This window comes from Globicephala melas, chromosome 2, assembly GCF_963455315.2.
Source record: "Globicephala melas chromosome 2, mGloMel1.2, whole genome shotgun sequence".
In the NCBI taxonomy this organism is placed as follows: domain Eukaryota; kingdom Metazoa; phylum Chordata; class Mammalia; order Artiodactyla; family Delphinidae; genus Globicephala; species Globicephala melas.
Genome location: NC_083315.2, coordinates 108,359,789 through 108,382,452, shown reverse-complemented (window position 1 = coordinate 108,382,452; position 22,664 = coordinate 108,359,789). Strand labels below are relative to the sequence as shown.

Below are 22,664 nucleotides of genomic sequence, written 5' to 3'. Positions count from 1 at the left end.
TAACCTCTTAAAAGCATTGACTTTTATACTTCATTCTAACAAAACAATTTACTATTTACTTATTTTACAGTTAATCTCCATGCTAAATCTGAAAGTATGCTCTCAATAACAACTATAATAAAAGAATGTTGGGATAATGACACAAGATGATAAAAGCAAGGAAAATGCTCATTTGAGGATAATCTCTTTCACATATACAAGCTTTAAGTAAAAATAAAGTAGGATAAATGCTCCACAAAAAGTTAACCCAGAGAATTCCTATAGAACAAAATTTATCAAAAAGTGGTAGAAAGCCTTCCTAGACACCAATCCCTGTTGATAAAGGCTTTCTAATGGAGATACATAGCTCTATAAAATTATGCTCAAATAAATTTTGTAGGCAAAGAGCTCCTCTCCATTTTTAACTAACTGATGAAAAATTAGAGAAGAATCCTAAGACTTAGTTTTGTTGGTGGAAATGTTTGGTTGGTTGGTAAGGCAGAGATAATGCTATGTGTTCAGCAAACCCATTTCTTATTCCTCCTAAACACAATACTAACTTATATTCTCAAACCTTCCCTGCAATTAGATTGGGCCTAACATGACTGACTTCAGGCCAATGGAATAGGTATTATCTTTTAGAATCCTCAAAAAGCTTTCCTCCCTCCCTACCCAATGCAGAGTACCAGTGGAGGACTCCAGGGCTCTAGAAGATGGCAGAGCCATTCATGGGTCCCTGAATGACTGAATGAAACTGGATGGAACAAAGAACCACTCCTGCTCTCTACCCGACCCGCAAGGAATATGACATAAAGGAGTAATAAATCTTGATGGTATTAAGCCACAGAGACCTGAGAAAGGCTAGAAGATTATTCATTCATTTTTTAATCTGTTTCTCAAATATTATGAATAATAAAGAATTAAAGGGGATCAAAATAAAATTTGGTACTTCAGAGGAAAGCAAAAGTGGTAACTGTACTGGATCTGAATATTAGAGTAAGCATAGTTCTTAGAAACTATATGATTTCAAGTATTCTGCAATTGGTCCCTGTCAACGTCTTGCTTCCCCAATCGTGTGCTGAACTTATGTCATCTTATTATGATATTATTATTACTCTTAATGATAAATGCTTAAAGCATTAGCTACCATTCATTTCATACCATACTCCGGGCTGAGTGCTAAGCACTTTATATGAATTATCTCATTTAATTTCAGAGTGACTGTATGAGGGAGTTTTGACAATATACTCATTTTACAGAGGAAACTGATGTCCATAAAAGTAAAGATGATCTCACAGCTAGTAAGTGAGGACTCAAAAAGTCTTTTTGACTCCTATTAATATATAATATTACTTTGAAGGTAATATTTGGTCCAAACCAATTATTGTTTGATCAACTGTAATTTACTTCAACTACTATCCTTCACACAAAGAGAATCAGATAGTTGTATTGAATATGTTCATTTTGTAGGTCACAGGAAAGACTGACAGGAAGGATTGACCTTAGAAGGTATAATTCTGGATCTGCCCCTCATAGTAGAAACCTTACACTCTGATTTTATCAACATGCCAAAAATGTATTCATCTATCAAAGGTAGATATACAGTAATCATCAAATCAAAACACTAATGTTTTGACCCAGAAATCAAATTATTCACTTATGATGAATAACTTAAATGAATAGATCTTCATTGAAGGCCTGGGATATAATTACTCACCTAAAGGTAACTGCTGTTATAAGTGAAATATTTGAAATTCATGTGATTAGTGTATATTCTAAGAACAAAGGTACTTCGGAAGCCAAATAATAATCCAAATATTGCTTGGAAGACATGGATTCAGAAAGAAGATATTTTTGTGGATAGAATGTTTAACAGCATCAAGTTTAAAGAGCCTGATACACATTCACAACAGGAATGGCCTTTCATTGGGATTGAAGTCCAATGGAATTGAATCCACTCCCTCATCTCTGAACCGTACTTGCATAGGCTTTGCCTACTTTGCTTCTGGCTTTCCTTTATCTGCTTTCATGGCTAAAATTCTTTCTGCAGATATGTCAATACCTTCAATTAGTTTATGTCAAACCCTGCTGCACAGGAATTTGTCTGTTCTTTTAAGATAACTTTGCACACACTCATGCTGATTTGTTTTGTGTTGATCTTGAAATTTAACAATCGAAAGGCAATCTCATCTTGTGTCCTTTATTTCAGATTTCTTGCTAATACCTCTCTATCATAATCTATAAGAACAAAGCACCATGACAAGAGTTGAAAGAATTAATTCCAGGATAAGATAATGCTCACTGAAAAATCATGGCTATTTGTGAGAAATGAGTGAGAATAAATAATAGCAGCTGTTCTCTTCTTCTTTCACTTAGGGTAGAAGCAGTATATCCACAGGATTCAGTTAATCATCTTAACCACCTTGATTACTGGGATAAAGCTCTCCAAACTCTTCCTACAAGAGGCACCATTTTTCTCTTTATTGATGGTACCAAACCCCATACTAAGAACTTTAGCTCTGGGAGGAAGTGTGGCCCAGAATAAATCATAACTGGCATACAATGTCAGGGAAAGATGATGCTATGCCACCTGTACCCTGTCAATGAAAAACTAAGCTCGTTCAAGCTTTATGCTGCTATGGTGCCATGCATTTCAAGAGCAAAGTCCAGTGCCGCATTCCTACTGTTCCCTTATCCACCTAGGCAAATGCCAAGAGGAGCAGTTTCCCACAAATAAGTGTGTGGGAGATAACCTACCAGGGTGCTTCAAGACTGGAATGATTCAGTCAGACAGAAACAAACGATTTTTATTCCTTTATTATTATTTCTTCTTTATCTGTGGAGTCAGAGGGTGGGAAGAGGACCAAGAATTCAGACATGGGACAGATCTGGATGAACTTAGGAACCTATCTAGTAGTTGGCGTATACTGTAGAAAGAAGTGTTCCAAAAACAAAAACAAAAAAGAATGCTGAAGCAACTTTCTCCGGAGATGCATCATGTGCAGGGAGTCCCAGACGCATTTTTGCCTCGATCCAGCTACTTTTCTTTGAATTGAATTGGAGAACACGTATTTGGAAACTTCTGATTGATAACAGCACACCAATAAATAGATATCCTTTGATTCAAAGTGAACAATTGTGCCATCAACCTTCATTGTACTGACCCATGAGAAACCTCTGAAAATAACAACATGGAAAGGACAAGAAAATAGATGATCAGTACAAAAAAGGCAAAACTTCTTAATAATAAGAGAGAAATAGACAAAGATAAAAGTTAATTTACAAAAGCAAAAACAATTTTAAACAATATTAATCCTTTATTTGTAATTTTAAAAATTGTTGTGGTGTTATAGTATACTGTATACCAAATTTTATTTTTATTAGTAGAACTAATTGCATTCATAATGAAAGGAGGGAAATTCCATTAAAGTAAGCATTGTCTATGGTGTCATTGTAAAAATTTGATAAGATCTGAATATTCAAGCTATTTCAGCAAAGCAAAAAAGAACACGTGAAAACTTGCTGTGTTTAATTGAGCATATGCAAAGTTACCCTCCCCAAAAATGATGAGTAAGGAGATTAAAAGAAAAAATGTCAAAAGAGTGATTTTAAAAACATTATCTTACAGATCCTAAAAATCTTACTCAGTTAAATTACTCAGTTCAGTGCTTAGCCACTGCCAAAGATAAGACACAGCAAACTCACTAGCTGTCACTTGATTCTGCTTAATAACAGTTTCCTATAGGTAACAACAACCTGAACCATATAAATGGAGAGAAATCAGAAATCAAAAATTCTATAAGGAAAAAGAAATATATTCCAAAGGAAAAAAATGAAAGAAATATCTAATTAAACACCTGAAATAAGAGATAATTACTGTACTGTCTGGCAGAACTAATGAATGGGGAAAAAAATCAGAGCCGATTTAAAGTTTTATTACATCTTCACTACCACTGAATCATAACTTGAGGTACTTGTCCAAAAATTTTTCTTTTGGACAATGACTTTTGTGGTTTTTTAAAAACACTATAGCTAAATGGTATGTGCATAAATAAATAACAGACCATTAAACTTTTCCTAAGACGCTTAAAGATTACTTTCAAGAAACAATCTCAATTATAATAGTGGAGGAATCTTCCATTGAGAATAACATGTTAGTCCTATGTAGTTGTACTCTTGAGAGGCAGGATTTGACTTTCAAGTCCTAAAAAGTCATCATCGTGAGGCTCTACTTTAGTCATGTAACAGCACATTTGATCCATTTTCTTTTCCATTATCTTTTCAAAAGGAATAAGGTACTAGCCATACTCACAATCTTTTCTTTAAATTTATAGGAAACATGGTGCCTACTGTTCATTATTTGAGTGGGACACTTGGTTTGTCTTGTCTACAATAATTTAATGGGGTTATACACAAAGATGAAGGCTTTACGATTTTTTTTTTCAATCAGAAAAGAAACCGTCAGATACTATGAATTACCTGTCCTGTTTCGTAGGTAGCACCTGTATTACTGCCACACATCTGTGGAAGCACAGTATCAGCCAACTGTTAATCAAGGATCACTTCCCTTCAAAGTGACTGATGATCCACTGTTAAAACAGCTTATAAAAATAACTTCTCCTTCGAAAAGGTGCTTCAGGGTTTTCAGACACATCTCACTGTTCCTGATAGTTTAATGCATGTATGAAAGTTAATTTCTCATTAATATTTAAAGAAGAAATGGCTTCAGAACAAATTTTAAATGATCCATTACATTTTAGAAATAAAATATTATTGGCATTATTTTCATCTCGATTACAAGGAATAATAATGTCCAAGATTAAGATTAGCTTTTAAAACTGTTAATGAGCCCTGGAAATGTGAAAAAGATATGGATTAGGTAGATGTAATGAGGTATGATTAAAGGGTGCAGGCACTGAAGGGTGTTGGAGAAATTCTTTTCAGAAAGAGTATAATTAGTGTCTGATAAAAGTACTTAGTAGATAAGATTTTTGAAGAAGAAAGGTTAAGATAAACACATACTTTATGACAAACCTGCTGAATTTTCCCCCTTTGGTTCTCTTACAGACTCAATATTATTTTGAAGTTTCATACATAAATAATGTTTGTCGAATACTTGATGCAATTTTATGAGACAATTAGAGTGTTTTAATTGCCAGACACGAGAGCAGAAAATGTGTTGAAACATCTTATTCCATTTTCAGTGTACATTTCTTTGTTGATTTATGTAATGTAGCTAATAATACGCAACGTACCCTAGTTTTTTTTTTGTTTTTTTTTTTTTTTGCGGTATGCGGGCCTCTCACTGTTGTGGTGGCCTCTCCCGTTGCGGAGCACAGGCTGCGGACGCGCAGGCTCAGCGGCCGTGGCTCACGGGCCCAGCCGTTCTGCGGCATGTGGGATCTTCCCGGACCGGGGCACGAACTCGTGTCCCCTGCATCGGCAGGCGGACTCTCAACCACTGCGCCACCAGGGAAGCCCAACCTACCCTCGTTTTAAACAAACAAATGAACTTCTAAAAAGCAAGCTTTCTGTAAGTTGCTAAGCAACTTCAAAGGCACATTTTGTTAATTTAATAAATAACATTTAGATGACAAATCCTTAAGGAAGATTTTTAACTCCATTTTATAAAAAGTAGAAAATCCAAGCAGTTACCCTTCTGATTTTCCTATTTCTAAGGCCTCAAGGCTAAGAAGAGACACTGCCATTTTCAGAGGTACATTTGACTCACTAAACAAAACATTTCTTCAATCGAAATTGTTACTATAATAGAAGTTAGGTTCTGGGACTCCTTGTGTAGTTCTCCAGAGTTAGAGCTCAGGCTTCACTCCCACAACTGAAGGTTTCTCAATCTCAGTACAATTGATATTTGGGACCGGCTAATTCACTGTCATGGGGGTCTCTCCTCTGAATTGTAAGATATTTAGTAACATCTATCCCTGGTCTCTACTTACTAGATGACAGTAGTAGCCCCACAGTTGTTACAACTAAAAATGTCTCCAGACATTGCCAAATGTGCCTGCTGGGGGTGGGGAAGGTGTGTCAAAATCACACCCAGTTGAGAACCACTGAAACTGAATAGTGGGTAAATATGTTAAATGAGAAAGATATCTTGAGCTTTAACTGGTGATGAAGATATCCTGAAATTAGTCACCATCAGTCAACACCTAACATCCCCTAGCACTACCAACAATGAAGATTAAAGTGGTAATGCTTATTCCAGTGGTCTGGGGCTCTTACTTTATTCAAGACTCATTACTGATTTTATCATTTAAATGTAATTTCCATTGTATAAAAACTGGGGAGAAAGGGCTTAATGATGACTGTCTACAGTCACTCTGTAGTAATGTCCCATTCCAGAACTGCACCAAAATCTTTTCTCATACTCTTTCTCCCTCAATTTTCACTATGCTCAGTTGCTGGCTAGAATCATTTTAAATATAAATCTCCATTTTAATCATGCCATCCTCTGCTCACAGGGCCACCACAGGTCTCCATCACCTCTACTATCAAATACAAACTCCTCTGCATGATCTTTAAGGTTTCCTACAAATTACCACCAAACTCCATCTCATCAAATATCTTTCTCATTCTCCATTTATGCCACCTTTACCCCCCTTGAACACAAACAGCTTGCATTTCCAATCTTTCTATGTGGCACATTAAGGACAAATTCATTTTCTCCATGAAAGTTTTCCTAATTAATCCTTCCTGTATTTCTTATCAGTATCATATTTCTGTTAAAAGAATGACACGACTGCAAATTAATTTGTGAGGCAATTGTTTACTGAATGTTTTCAATATTCCAGACACTGAATACTGCTTAGTAGCTGTTTCTATCAATTTACATTCACATTATTTATGCCCAGCTAGATTGTAAGTTCCCAGACGAGAAGAACAGGTCTTATTTGTATCCCTCAGATGCCTATTAATAATGATGCTAAATACACTTTAACTTTGATTAGCAATTATAACCTTTCAAATTACTTTCATGGTTATTAGCTTATTGGTTATATATTTTCACTATTTTACAGTCAATGAGAGTGGGACATTAAATGCCCTAGGGACTAGTCTATAGATTACACAACTGGTGCTTAGCAGAATATGCATTTAATATATGTTGACTGATTGAATCCAGTCTCACAAGTTCACAACTATGAAATTTCTCTCCTGGTTACATAAAGTTCTTATAGCATTTTTTAGAAAATGTTATCGTAAAGAACAAGAACAGTTGAATGATGCAGAAGATACAACATAGGATTGAATTGTTTGGCAAGGATTAAACTATAACATAGCAGGAAAGCGAAAGAGAAATCTTAGTTTCTGCCTCAAATTAGCTATAAGAGATTAACTTCATAAGGCCTTGACCTCTTACCACAGAAAGTAAAACTTAAAAAAAAAAAAGCAAAATGGAAAGGAAAAGCCACAGAAGGGCTGATAAACCCCACATTCTAAAAATCACAGCATTTTATCTCTTACGTATGAAAAAGTTCAAGAAAACACTTTCAATATCTTAAGAGATTTCCTCCCACTGTTTGGGGGAGTCCCTAAAAAACATCAAAATGCCCGTAAAAACCATTTATTTATCAACCTCTCAACTGAATTTAACAAAACACCGGAAGGCAAAAGTCAGCTGCTTTCTGAGGATACCTACTATCCCTAAGCACCATGTACCTAGCGGAGCAGCATCATTTATTCAGTAATTCTTTAAGCATTTATTGCAAGCCTACTAAGTGCGGACACTGCCCTAGGCCCTTCGGGAAAACTGGCCTAAATCTCAGTAGCTGATGTGAACGGGTGCAGGGAATTCAGAAAGGGGGGGAGGGGGGCGGGGGGTGGTGATCTGAAAAGACAAAAAAAAAAAAAATCTTCAATGGGCTTTTTCTCTCAACCTCTGGCCCTCCTCCACTGTGCCCCCCTCCCACACCCCCAAGTTTAAGGAAGCAAATAATTAAAGTCAAAATAAAAAGAAATGAATGGAACAGGTAAACTTCCCAACAGCTACGGGAAAGTTATAGAAAACAGCTCTCAGGGGTGTACCTCAGCCCGGTGACTAGGCGGGAGCGCAGAAGCCCACGGGACGGAAGTGCTGGGGAGAGGAGGGTCAGGGCCCCCGGGGGAACCGGAAGTGCAGGACCTGGAGGGCGCGGGAGAAATGGGCCTGGGCAGGGCTTGACTCAAGCACCGAGACCTTACGAGGCCTCTCAGGGGGTTCTCTGACCACCAGGCCTCATCGCGGCACAGCAGGCTTTCTGCAAAATAGGCATTTTGGAGCTTTTCCGAAGAGGTTCCTAGAGGTGGCGGTAACCTTGACGTGAGGTCTGCAGCGAGGGTCCGCGCTCCTTTCCCAGCTTTTTCCTGGGCAAATCAGCTCCCCCGACACCGGTACGCGGAGGGGAGCGGACGCCCTGGGCCCCCAGTCGCGCGGGCGGGGTTGGGGTGCGGTCCTGTCTGGCGTCGGCCGCGCGGTGCCCCCTTCCCGAGGGGGAGGAACACTGGAGTGGGCGGCGGGGTGGGTGTTAGAAAGCTGGCCCTCTGGGGGTCCGGGGTTCCAACGGGGCCACTGAAAATGTGTCTGAGGCAGGGCTCGTAGCGGGGGCTTTGTTCTGGCCGCCCTCTTTTCTGAGGCCCCCGGCCGGGGCGGCGGAGCGGCTGATGGACCCGGCAGAGGACCGACTCGGGCCTCGGCGAACGCCCTGGGCTCGCGCGGCGCTTTGCGAGCGGCGGTGGGGGCGGAGGGGGCACCGTGGGGCCCTTTTCAAACTAAATTGTTAAGAAGAAAGTTGGCTCTAGGGTTTTTATCCGGGATATGGAAAAGAAGATAGAAACTCGGAGTCTGTCTCTGTTGGTCTTTCTCGACCCCGAATTAATTCTGAAGCTCTCGGCCTGGCCTGCAAAGGCGGAGGGGTAGGACAGGGAGCACCTCTCTCTTCCTCCCTCTCCATTCCCCACCCCCAGCCCCCGGCTCGTCCTCCCTCTCTCCAGGGACCGGCTCACCCCCGCCCCTGCCTTCATCCCACACACTTCATTGGACCGTCTCAGGAATCCCTGACATATTCCACAGAACACAGAACGACTAGAGCGCTCCACTGCACTCGTTCCCAGCCCTGGGCGACTTACATCAGAATAAGAGAGCTAGAGAGTTTCTTGCTGGTCTTAATATAATTAAAATGCACCAGCCCTGTGTATTCCCAAAGGCGCGAGAGGGAAAGTGTTTGAACTCGGCGCTGATGGTTAATGGATCTGCACAACATGGCTTGTAAGTTCAATTTTGAGATCTCCCCAACCAAGTCGTCACTGAGAAGAAATAGCTTTCGAGATGATTTTTCATCGCATTAAATGTAGGACTCCTCCTCACTCTCTACTCTCTTTGAATGTCCAAAGATGGAACGGAAACTCTAGGTTAATTTCCAAAGGTTAGTGACCCAGAGGAGCCCTGACTCCCCTCCCTGCCCTGCCTGCTCTCGGTCATCCTGGGAATGGGGAGAAACCCTGGGGTCTGTAGGACCCTAACAACTCCTGATTGCTAAAAGGGGAGGAGGGACGGAGGAGAGAAATGGAAAGGGAGAAACACACATTTGTGTTCATTTACACATTTCCTGTGCAGAACGAAAAAGTCCCACCATCAGCAAAAGAAGTCTTTTCCTCCAAAATAGCAGCCAAAGAGGGAAAATTAGAATATGCATAAATTTCTTCATTTTCATTTGCACAGAGCACGATTTCCGGCAGATTTGTATTTAAACTGCTCGATTAATCCCAATTTCTGAACAGTATTTTACTTAGCATCTTCCCAAAACTCACCTAAAGAGTATTGCTCTCCTCCCACTACCCTGTTTTGAAGCTTCCTTCTTCCCTAGTTTCCAACTGCCAATGAGACTTTCATTGATAAGACTGTCACTTTATTTTTTCTGTCCATCGTCTTCTTTTCAAAACTGGACTGATGCATTGGATTGCACTTTAATACAAGCTGGCTACTGTCTGTGAAGCCATAACTGCAAATGAGAGCCTAATATAAAGGCTATGTTTTTGAAATGTGTACCCAAAAGAAAATAAACATGATAGGACCAATAGACTTTTGCAGCTCCCCTCTTGGCGTGGAATCCTTTCCTTTTCTACACAGGTCACATCCTTCCACCATTAGCAATAGTTAGGAGGCTTGGACACGTCCATCCCCCCAAACTTCTCCCCCCTCCCCCATTTTTAAGGAGTGTGATAGTCACACAACACTCTTCAAAGGAGTATTACTCATCATAAACATTCAAAGAGTATCAGTCCATTAAATCCCCCCCACAGACCATTTTTAAAATATTTGTTTTGCCACTTGTGCAACAGATCTGGCTGTATCTGCCTTGAAAAATTCTTTGCTGGAAAAAAATGTTAGCATCATTTGAAACCATTCCTTTTGTGAGATATAATAGCTTGACTTGGACTTACCTCTCCTGTCTTTGAAACTGTATATTTCTTTTATTTAATTATAGAATGTGAATGTTTAAAGAATGAAATTACTACATCTTGGCTTACTGAAAACATATATAGATCTTAGTGCCACTCAGTCCAAAATTCCTCACTCTTGCACACCCCAAAACAGAAAGAAACTTATATTTGCTTCATAATACAGCCTAAGCAGAATGTCGTGGTTCTGGCTTTCCTTCGGTGTGTACAGATCACAAATAAACACCAATTATGGGTGGTTAAAAAGTTAGAAATGCTAATATTTGTTTAGTTCTTAGTTTCTACTTAAAAATAAATGTATATTTGAGCCATATGTAGCATGGTATATAAAATACATATGCATAAGCATTAATATAGGTTGGCTAAAGATGTTTTTACGAAACTGGGATACAGAAGCCTACTAATTTTGTTAAATGGGTGCATAAACGGAATGCAGGTGAATGTCTGCATGACTTTTACTACTTTGTGAAATATCTGCTTTTATTGTTTCTTTACTTTCTGTCAAATATTCCCATTACAAATGTATTGACTTAGTTTCTTCTAGTTAGGCATGTCTTCAGTGACTCAGAGGTTCTCAGTTACATACAATTAAATCCAAATTGTTTGAAACTTCTTAAAAGCCATACTTTGGGGGTGTACATAACAGGATTGAGGGCTACTTTTACTGGTGATGTTGATTTCTTTTAATTTTCTTACTGAAACAAATGATAATTGCCTTTTAATCAAAGGAACAATTCAAATGAATAAAAAACAGTAACTGAGAACATTTTCCATAAAATATTATTTTAATTAGAGTTGGATTTTATATGGAAAGCACCAGTTTGATTTCAAGTTGCAGAGTTGTACTTCCAGAAGAATTGAAGTGAACTTAGTAGTTATTAGTTATTTTTAGTGCACAGAGAAAGCCTGGGGGTACCACTGAAGAGCAGAGCAATATACAGTTCCAGCCAAAGCTGCCTTTCTCTATTGCAGACTGAGCATCACCTCAGTGAATTTATCCCTAGAAATGAAAGCTCCTCATTCTCTGCTGATCTTTCGTGAAAAACAATCTCATGAACTGGAATATTTTCATACATTTTTAAGTGAAAAGACTAGACGGAAATGAAAAAAGATTGTTCAACCTCCCTGCTATGAAAGGTGAAGAGATAGATGCACAGTACGACCAGCAGGGAAGTTGCGTCCTTCTTTTTTTCCCCCTCCCTTTCTTCCTTCAACTACCGTTTGGTTTAGTTATGGATTGTGTGTATACAGCAATATCTAAAGAAAAAAGTTTTTTTGAGGACAAAGTGGCTATTGATAGTTATGCCTTTCTTTTTGTAATTGTTTTTTAACAAGGTATGAAGATCTCATTTTCTTATAAATTTTCAGGGCTACATTAATTTGCAGGAACAGAACAATGCAAAAACGTTTTATGATCACCCTTCCTTCCTCTCAAACTGTCCTTCTGTTGCTAAGGTTGTTTTTCATTTGGCCCTAGCTGCTGGGCTGCCGAGGAATTTCTATCTCATTCTCTGCTCTTCTCTCCCACAACCACCCTTTCTCTCCTAACCAGCTTTCTTTCCCCTTCAAAATGAAAGCAGTTACCAAACAACCTGCTTTAATCCCAACATCTGCCTGAAAAAAAAAAAATGAGTCTAATTCCCTCCCCATCTACTTTTTATTTTCTTTCATTTCCTTTTTCTTGGGGGTGGGGTGCACAGGGGGCTCAGGAGATAGGGAGAACATTGGGCTGACAGGAGAGTTAGATGCCTGCAAGTACAGACTCACTGGCAGATTCTTTCCAGCCTAGTCTCAGGAACTGGTGGCTGTTCTTGAACCCAGAACAGTAAACCCTGGCAAGTTTACAATTGACAAAAACACATCTCCCTCCTCCTAAGGAGATGGGTCAGCTTTACCAGCTAGCGTCCCACTGGCTGCTAACATCTTCAACCTGGTCTCCTCCCTCCACTTCTACTCCCTACACTTTATTGTCCCCTTTCCATCCCTCCATCCCTAAGGAATCAAGAGTTCATCCAGGGGGCCCTAATTTCTAAGTTTTGTTTCTTGCCCAATGACCCGAGTTCCTCAGGGCCAGTGTTCTCTTTGGATTCATGAAACCTAAGTTACTTTGCCCCTCTCAAACTCCTTAGCTTTGTGAACGTGACTCCCAAATACGACAACTTGCCTATTCACCAGCAGAACTCCAGACAGAAGGCACCAGGTCCTTCTACTCAAGAATCCCTTCACATGTCTGCCTCTGCTCCCAGCCTCCTTCCCAGGTTGATTTACTTGGGAACAGTGTCCAAGGGGAACATGCCCATAGCAATGAAGAGGAGTGGGCACAAAAGTACTCAATGACATTAAAAAGACCTACCATATTAGACCAAGGGAGTCTCTATTAGAACACGAGTTGGACAGGAACAGATCATCCATCTAACAGTGAAACAAGAAATCAGAGGAATGTCCCAACTGCAGCCGTGAAACACAAATTTCAGACTGAAATGGATTCCATCTTCATCCTGTTGGCCAGAGAAATTATTTTTAAATTGTTTCTGCTATTATTGTGTGCATTATTGTTAACATTTTATTTTTGTCATTATTGCTGCAGTTTTTTTTATTTTTGTTGTTGTTGCTGCTATTATACTACTCAACAGAAGTTTAGAAAGATTAGTCAGATTAATTAGTTTATTGGTAATTTAAAGTAGAAAACTAGTAATTAAGCCAAAAACTAAAAATGATCAGGGATGATTCATACCAATGCAGGATTTGGGAGGAAGAGAATCTAAATTTTGGATATAAAATTTGGCAGCTGTGAAATAAACAGGACTTGGGGATCAGAACCATGATAATTGGAATATTCTTAGTCACTCCATCTCTCCCCCTGCCCTGCTCCAAATTCAGCTAAGATCATTCTGTGATTTGTTTGATAGAAGGAAAAAATTATATTTGTTTTTGTTGACAAAGAACAAAGACCCCAGGCTTGTTCTTCATGTGATTTGCATTTGCACATGAATTTCCTCTGCCCAGGACTATCCAAATGTCTAAGATCCCTCCCCTCCAAGTTTGCCTCCTTCATCTCTTTGCTCTTGTTACACACCTCACTGAAGAGGGTGCATCATATAAGACAGGTATACAGTTTCAGCCCTCTCCACAGACACATTCCATGGAATATAAATTCAATAATGCAATTCTCTCCACAACAAGCTCTCTGCTCTCTTTCAAATATAATTAATGTTTTGATAGTGTAGTTCTTTAACTACATATATACACACAAAAACAGACATACCCTCTAGCTTTGCTGTTTTTGAATCTAAGACAGAAATGGATGTGGCTCTTTCAGTCACTACAAAAATTCCTCAACTCAGTCAGCCCACAGAGAAGAAATCTGTTTAGGTAATAACTGCACAGTCTGTTGTGTGTCCAAAAATATTTAAAACAATTAAAAAATGCAAGCCCCTAGTTTTTGATAGTCATTTTTGTCAAATTTCCTAGTAATTAAAGGATATTCTGAATTGATATTCTGATATAGACATTCACCAGATAACAGTCAAAATCAACAAAAACACTGTCCTAAACTACTGGTTGTCTTTTCCAAGTTTTGATGATGGAAACTGAATTTCAATACCTTCCATTTACCCAACTGGGACTAAACTGACAGAGATGTATAAAAACTAGCAACCATAATAACAAAACTGCAACGACTTCCATAAGGAATTGCTTACTCTGTCAAATACCTCAGTTATATGTTTTAGGTGGGTAAATTCATTTAATTGCAGTCAGTTGTATATTGACATATTCGTATGTGAAATAGATGGTCAGAAAGACAGGTAGATGACAACATATCCAATAGCAGTTAAGTGAGCAAATGCTGCTGAACTCCCATATTCAAATGTACAATATCCCTAACATTTTATTTCTACCAGCTGACTAAAACTATAAGAGGACAAATAAACTTTCAGAGTGTAGGACATGATATGTTTTCAGTCTTTGAAGAAAAATATGTAATCTATAATATTTAATCCAATGAAAATATAAACCTTAATCTCCCTATATTGTTACTGAGTTGAAGGAGCTAGTTATTTGGAACTGATTCACTGATTTCCAAGCATCTGGGCTATTTTGTGTGATTTGTGAATGTATATGAGGTGCTGGCAGGGGGAAAATTTTACACATTTTCTCTTCTCCACAAAATTTTCAGAGAGGATATGTAAAAGGAATTTTTTAAAAAATCTTTTGAGGTTTTATTATCTAACTCTTCATGTGGTATTTGATGTTTGGAATTGTGAAAGAAGGTAAAAGAATGAACAAGGAAAGGAGCACATGTGGCTGATTTCAAGTAAGTAGATCTTTTTACTAGATGCGAAAGAAACAAAACTATTTCCCCAATACAGTTGTGCAAAAAAAGGGGAGAGTGTGATTTGTGACGAGCTCACTGTGCTTTGTGTTATTGTTTTAGAGGGTGGTGGCCCATCAAGTTTCCTTTAGTATTGTTTTCTCCAAACCGTTTTCCTTGAAAGCAAATGTGGGAACTACTTATCCCTTCATTCCCTCTCAGGCTAACATATAAACAGCAAATATTTCAGTTAAATTTTCAATAGAAAAGAGTCTTTACAGGTTGGGAGCTTCCATCTTAATACAGGACTAAATTATCAATCCCAATTGTTTAGATGCAGTTAACTTGATATTTGCCTCTAGTGAGTTTCTGTGTGTGTGTGTGTGTGTGTGTGTGAGAGAGAGAGAGAGAGATTTATACAACACTGATCAGCAATGATGTGTGACCTATCAAAAAGAAATCTTCCGTCAGACTTTTTAGATTTGTTCTGATTTCTTCCTTGTTTTCTTTCTTTCGATTTGTTTTTGAGGCAGTGACACGACTACTTCTCTGATTCGCAAATGAGGTTTTGTTTGGCTCAGATTAATATTAAAGAAGATCACATACACGGTTGGAAAATATTGTTATTTTTCTTTAATGGAGAAAATTGGACTCCCGCGTGTCAGATCTGTGGTTTTCTGAAGGGCAATGGAAATGGTACTGACATCACTTTGCACTTTAACAATCGGATTTGGTCAGGGTACAAGTTGTTTGTTTAACCCGACAGCTCGGTGCACCCCGTCACACGCTTTGCACACTCATTAAAACGATTATTCACGACCTGTCGAGTGTTTTCGGGTTCATTCACAGGAAAGGCTTGGAGTGAGCGAGAGCAATTCAAGTCAACACTGTCCACTACCCTGATGCACGTGAAGACGAGCTGGTGCGTGCGTAAAAAGATGGAGGGAGGGGTGGGTGAGCATGCTTCACTCTAAGTCCCAGTCCCGTTCATCTGCTGCTCCGGAATCTCAGTCTCGCAAGAATGCCGAGAGTGCTTGGTTCTAACGGGCCATATCGCTGTGTTAACTTAGAGGGCTTGGCACGGGACGGAAAAATAAAATAGACCAAATAAACTCAAAGCTGTCCCTCTGCTCCTCCTTTCAACCTTCTGCAAAGCTTAAGGAGCCGGAGCTCGCCCACCTTCTGCCTGCAGCCGCCTGACTGCCAGGCTCCACCTCTCACAGTGCGGATGCTGAGGATAAGTAGTTTCAGGAAAACTCGCCAGGATGAGGAGAGTAATTCCATTTCTGAAGGCCCTTTCGTTCTTAAGAAAGAATTCGGTTGATTTCCCTCTCTATATTCTTTGCAGATACAGGGGAGGGGGGAAACGTGGGAGATGAAGAATAGAACTGTTAACCGTATTTGGTAGATGAATTGCAAATTATTAGTGAAGAAAGATTCATCCTCCGAATTGCAATAAAAGACCTATAAAGCCAGAAGTAAATAGCCCTCCATGAATTCAGCCACTTTTGTTTTTCTATTTCCAAATCATCTTTCAACATTTTGTAATGACAGTAAGAGAAGCACAAACACACATGCATCTCAATCTCCCACTATTGCCTTGTACATATAAAAGGCACACCCGTGGTCTTCAGTTGTTGTATTTGTTCAAAAGAATCCTGATGCCATAACATTCACATGTGAGCTGTTAGTTCAAGAGAAATGCCAATCTTCATAAGGTATAATCGTATATGTACACTTAATAATAGAATATATGAGTGTATATATGCATATAATATGTAGTGAAGAACCCTAGAATATCCTGTTCAGTATAAGTACCCCTGGCATAACTTAGAGGTAATAGATGTTTGAAAACATTGCCATTTCTATATTCAAAACCCGTTGCTCCTTGATTTTTCATAGATAGCATTAGTAAACCCAATGGCCACCTTATTGTCATGAGGGTAACCTAGTCATGTTAACGGAAAAATATGCATTCGTCAGTTTCATTCTATCATATCTAACATCATAAAGTCATGTTTTCCTAGTTTATTAAAACACGTAAGTACAATGTTTGAAGAGAAGAATGGAAGCTTTTGAGTAGCGCGAGATTTTAATCAGAGACAGGTTCCTAACTGCTAAAAAGCAAGTACAAATAAGTAATTTCATAAGCTCTTTGGATTACCACAATTCACTACCAAGTTTACATAAAATTCATCTGTCAAATGTGTTTCCTATATAAGCTCTTTCATTAAAACCAACCTGCGATAATAATCAAGAGGCAGATGCTGAAATATGTAAGTAAATAACTGAAAGTCTCTGCATAAATAAACACAAATCAATGCAGTAATAGACAACACTATCGATGCAGGAATGATCGATTTTAGTCTTCCAACCTGCAATCAGAGCTCCCAATGTATAATTAAAAGTATATTTTTCAACTCCACTACTACTACTACTACTACTACTACTACTACTACTACTACTACTGGAAATAAATAAATAAATAGATAGATAGATAAATAAATAAATAAGCCCAGCTGCCACTTCTACCTGATTCTACTTTATTTCTTCTAGAGTATTTTTGATGGGGTGGGAGGCGTACTCTACTTTTTCTAAGAAAGCTTTGCCAAACTTAAAACTACATCATTAATTATAAAAATTATAAAAGTATTAAATAATAAAATTACCACCTTATTCATGTTCTGAATTTTCAACCTTCATCATAGCCTCTAATTATTCAGCACATTTTAATGGGGGAAAAACACACAAAGTACTCATTATTTTTAAAGATTTTTTTCAACTACTATAGTACCTTTGGCTTTAAAGGTTCTTTGGGCCTTTTGTTAAAATAAATGAGAAAAAAATGTTATTTCCTCAATATACCCTGGAAGTTCTCATGCCTATGCCTGCATATGCAAGCAATCTGAAACAAGGAAGGAGGGAAAAGCATCTGCGTTATTCCAAAATTGTTTCATAAAGTGATTGCAAAACAAACAAGTGTCTGACTCAAAGAAATAAATATACTTTGGATTTCTAGAAATTCACATCTGAAACGTTTCAGATTTTGCTTAAAGTTAAATTTCCTTTTTGAGAATATTTATGGAGGGCAGAATTAATTTAGATTAGCAAGCACCGGTGTATGATGAGTTTAAGTATTTAGGTTCTGTAGAGTAATGAAAATATGGTGTTCATATTTTTTTCTTAATCAACAAAGATGCTTATTTACATTCATCCTTGAATTGGTGTGGTCCTTCTGAAGCACAGGCCTCTAAATTTTTTTTTTATTTATGAAATTCAGCTTCTTTGAAAGTGATTTTTTTCTTACATATCACCAGCACATAAATATCAATTTTGATTATCTTTATATTATTATGTGACCAAGCGTTCTCTTTGACTCCTCTCCTCTCCGTCCAGAGAAAAGAATTCAGGGGCAACCGGACCCGAAAGGAAAATATCATCAGTTATTGTTTAGGGCTAATTTAACAGATAATTTAACTTCAAACAACAATGATCAGGTCATTAAATTTCAGAGCAGTGAGAAAATGAAAGAACTGAGAGATAGCTCTCCCTAACCCCACTACAGTTTTTAGTCTTCCTGCTTAATCAACGGAATCAACAATGTCTTGTCATAGAGGTGGGGAGCAAGATAGGTTTACACCTTAAATGCATTCTGATTCAAAGGATGAAATAATAAAAGGAGGAGAAAAGGGGGAATAAAACTAAGGAAAAAGGCCCTAATTCAGGGAGTGCTGGCTGTGTAGGAAAATTCAACCTAAATGGAAAATGAATGTCCCAAACATTCAGTCTGGCGAACACTCTCTTTCATTCGGACACTGATCTCCAAATCTTTGCAATGTGCAATGTGCCTTCCTCCCATGCAGCTTTTCCGAAAGGCCAAAGACAAGGGCACAGGCACACGCCACAGAAAGGACATGGGACATCTTATCTCCCCTCCCACTCTCACAAACATAATTTTGAGAGTTACTTGCTATTTTAAATGCCTTTTTCTGATCAAAAAAATTCTGGAATTTCTGCCTACCTCAAGTTTTGATAGAGGGCCAGGTGAGGATGGTGTTGAAGCATGGAAATTGTCCTATGCAGGATGTGGAAAGGGGCAGTCGGAAAAGGATGAGCTCTATCCTGTATGGTCCTTTCCTTCCTGTTGTCTTTCCAAGGCTGAAGATCATTGCCTGAGAAACCCACACACAGGCAGATTGCTCTGCCCACCTAACCCCCTGCCTCCCTTTCCCCAGCCCAGGAAAGGGTTGCCCTTTATAAAGGCCAGCTTTATAAAGTGTTGAGGGAATTCCTACCCCAAGGCTATCTCTTTTCCTCTAAGAATCCTTCAGCTTGGACCACAGGTTTGGGCAGAAAAGGAACATGGGGTAGAAAGCGAAATAGAAGAAGAGTAGAGATTGGAAAGGGAAAAAGATGTCTACTACAGAGAAACCAGTTCTATCAACTAGCAGATAAGTGCTGAGATCTGAAACCACACCAGGTAAACAAAAAGAAACAACTTTCAGGGGGAAGAGGGCGGGTGGAGATGAGTGAAGAAGAAAGGAAAAAGGTGGGGAAGCGCGCCGGCCAAGCTTCTGGAGTCAATTTTCCTGGCATCAGCCAGTGTGAGCTACCAAAATCTTAAGCTCTGCTTGTCCTGGGCAAGAGCGCCCTCACCTTGCTGCTCTCTGCTCAGCGCCCGGCTCCCCGTCTGCGGGCATCTCGGCCGCAACGTCCCGGGAGCGCCTCTCCACCGCGGCCACCTCGCCGCTAGCGCCGCCGCGACTCGGCAGCCTAAGTCCCCTTTCTACACGATTCCAAAATCCGAGAAAACCACGCCGCCGGGTCCCTACCACGACGACTTCAAGTCCCGCCATCGTGCCCCTCTCCAACTTAAGCCTGAAGTCCCTGAGGTGTCGGAAAGTCTAACAGGAAACCGCGGCGGGGGCCCCAAACGCGCATCGGGCCGAACCAACCTATCTGTCTGGCGCGCTCGCAGCCCTCTCGGGACAGCCGGGCTCTGGAGCTTACACCGCCGTCTCGTAAGTGTGCATTAAGAATCAATTATTTGCCTGAGATCCCAAGGCCGGGAACTGGGATATTCCCAGCAGGGACGAAGTCAAGCCCAGAACGGAGCTCATTTCCCTACGCCTTCGAATAAGGGAAGAAGAGCCTCCAACCTCCGACCCGTGCCGCTCTCTACTTGGAGCAGCTCCGCTAAATCCCGCAGTGACCCTCGCCCGACCCAGGCCAAGGAGCTGGGGGCGGACGGCCAGCTCTGGGGAGGTTGGCAATGTTCGTGCGAAAATAGGGGAGGAGGGGCAGTCCACCAAAAAAGAAAAAAAGAAAAGAAAACTCTAGAATGAGGCAAGTCCTTGGCTCTGGAGCAAAGACCTTTGTCTCAAATAGGGAGAGCAAATACCTACGGGTTTGAACCCTAAGTCTCGTTAGTGTATTCTCGCAGTTTCTGTAAGACTAGGAAATCCTACTTCCACGAAATAAATTATTTTGCACTTTGGAACCTATTTCAGTTTCCCACTACCCCTGCTCCATATAAATTCATCTCCTTTCTTCTCCATCCCTTTTTGCCATATCTACATCCTCTTTACTTAGGGATCCACCTTGACTTACTGCCGCCTTGGGAAAAAATCATGCATTCTTTCAGCTACTTCTGCTGATAGCGCGCCCTCTAAGAAAATTTTTCAAAAAAAAAGAGGCGTCTTTAGCTCTGGACCTGAAAGTCGCGGTTTAAGCCTTAGTCAAAAGGAGACTGTCGGGCACAGACCCCACCGCACCCCACCCACCGTAAAGCACTTTCACTTACCGATCTTGGGGTAAGAGCGCTCTCAGTCCTTAAGTCTTTTTTCCTCGGCATCCTTCGGGCAACCTCAGGCACAGTCTTGGATGGAGGGGGGAAAAAAAGCAGAAATCGGAAGGCAGAAAAGAGACTCAAAACATAACACTACCTCATCTATTCCCCTGAGCCACCTTGGCCTGCATCCTTGGGAAACGGTCCCGGTGAACTGACCGCTGGAGTGGGGAAAAGGTCGGTTTGGGGGCCGAAAACTAAGAGGTGGATTATTTTAACTACTCGTGGTTGGGGGGAGGGGAGACCCTGGAGGGAGGGTAGGGAAGGGGAAATGATTGGGATGAGAAAAGAAAGCCTTAAAAAAAATTTTTTTTTAAAAAGCACGCAAAAGAAAATCAAGCATGAAGTACTGTGAAAGATAGCGCCTTTGAACTCTTACAGGTTGGTAGCTCTTAGGAAGAATGCAGACGTGTGTATGCGCGAAAGGAGAATCTAGACGACCCCAATTCTTTCCATATCTCCAGGATCTGGCCTCGAGTAGGGGGGAAAATAAAAAAAAGAAGGGAGAATTTTAATTCCAGTTTCACCTACCCTGCTTGTTGGAATGGCTGCGCAGATTTTCATGTTGGAGAGTTCCATCTGTCTGGCAGAAGCTGGAGTGGTGTTGGGGGCAGGTTATCTGGTGAAGTGGGAATGTACAGGAACCCCGCCCTCTAGGCACGGTTACACAAGCCCAGCAACCCGTTCCAGCCAGTTCTAAAACCTCTAATGGTCTTCACCTTCACCCTTTGTTAGCCTGTTTCTCAAACAGGCGTTTAGTCCCAAACACAACCAGCCACTTTAGCTATTCATAAAATTAATTTCTCAAAAGCAAAGTTATTTCAATGCATGCAAAGTCTTCAACGATGTTGTAGAAAACACACTTTTAAAAGACCACATTTATATATTTAGAGTTCTAAATATTTTGGGTTTATCCACCTACTTGGGTGAAATAACCACCAATTTACATATACATAATTAAATCACAACACTACAAGTCTCATTTTTTATCTCTCTACCCTCGATTTTATGCGAGTTATAGAAACCACATGAAATCTTCCATGACCATAAAGATATCTGTATTAAATCTTGTTAGTTCTGGACTTCATGTTCACTTGATTTCCAATTTTGAAAAAAGTGGAAGAAACATATTTGGAAGAATCCTTTCACTGCTCTAGCTTAAGTAAGTCGTTTTCTCAATGTTTTATAGATTAATAATTTGTATTAACTTGTATCAGACAAACTCAAATAAAATACTTTAAACCTGGAAATAAATTGTAATTTGGGATTTCAAGTTTTAAGTTGTGATCACTGAGCACTTTCAGTTCCAAATCTCAAAAAGAGCAAACTTCATCTCATTAAAAACAATTATAAGTATGAAAGAAGAAAAGCTTCAAAAAGTTTCAAAGTGTTTTTCTGGCATAAGCTAATTTTAACTGGCAAAGGTTGGGGAAAACAAATACCAACACAACATTACAACCAATTTGTTGCAAAAAAAAAAAAAAACCAATTAAATGCCCAGCTAGATTTCTGTGTTTTTGAAGACGATAACTTGAGGGATGATAGGATTGATTGAGATAAATGAAACGTTCACATTGGGCTTCAGGAGGCCTTCACACGGTTCTTTCTCTCTGTATATCCCCCTTCCTATCTAGTATGCGTATTAAACAAACTATTCTTACTTCTAATCACATCGTTATATATGTAACTCGGACATGTATCCAAGTAGAACTTTTCCACTCCAGTCCTTAGTTCCTAATGAATTCAAAGAAGTCAATTTTACTCCCAACCTCAAAACATTTTGCCATTGAAATTCTATTTCTCAATCATGCAACAAACAATCACAAGTAAGTATGGTTATTTAATATGGACAGAAAAAAATACTCAAGGGGGAAATCTTTCTTCTATATCTATGTCCCCTTACCTCAATATGAGTCCAACTCTCTTTTTAACTTTTGATAGTCAAAAGACTATATTTCTTTTGTCCCAGTATATTCTTATTCCACTAATAAAATCCATGGTAAAAGGGAACAATACACCATCACCTTTTTCAGCCTAAACACATGCTTGTGAGCTGTTTTGGATTACAAATGT

At 39.5% G+C, this 22,664-nt stretch overlaps 1 long non-coding RNA gene across 1 annotated transcript; it reads right to left on the bottom strand.

Moving 5' to 3' along the window:
- Positions 1 to 2,798: 2,798 nt before the first annotated feature.
- LOC138842585 (uncharacterized) lies at positions 2,799 to 21,206 on the bottom strand. Its single transcript, XR_011377293.1, has 4 exons — positions 21,123 to 21,206; positions 20,547 to 20,621; positions 12,785 to 12,929; positions 2,799 to 3,156 (listed from the first exon to the last, which is right to left on the bottom strand). It is a non-coding gene; the product is annotated as an uncharacterized lncRNA (long non-coding RNA).
- Positions 21,207 to 22,664: the final 1,458 nt, after the last annotated feature.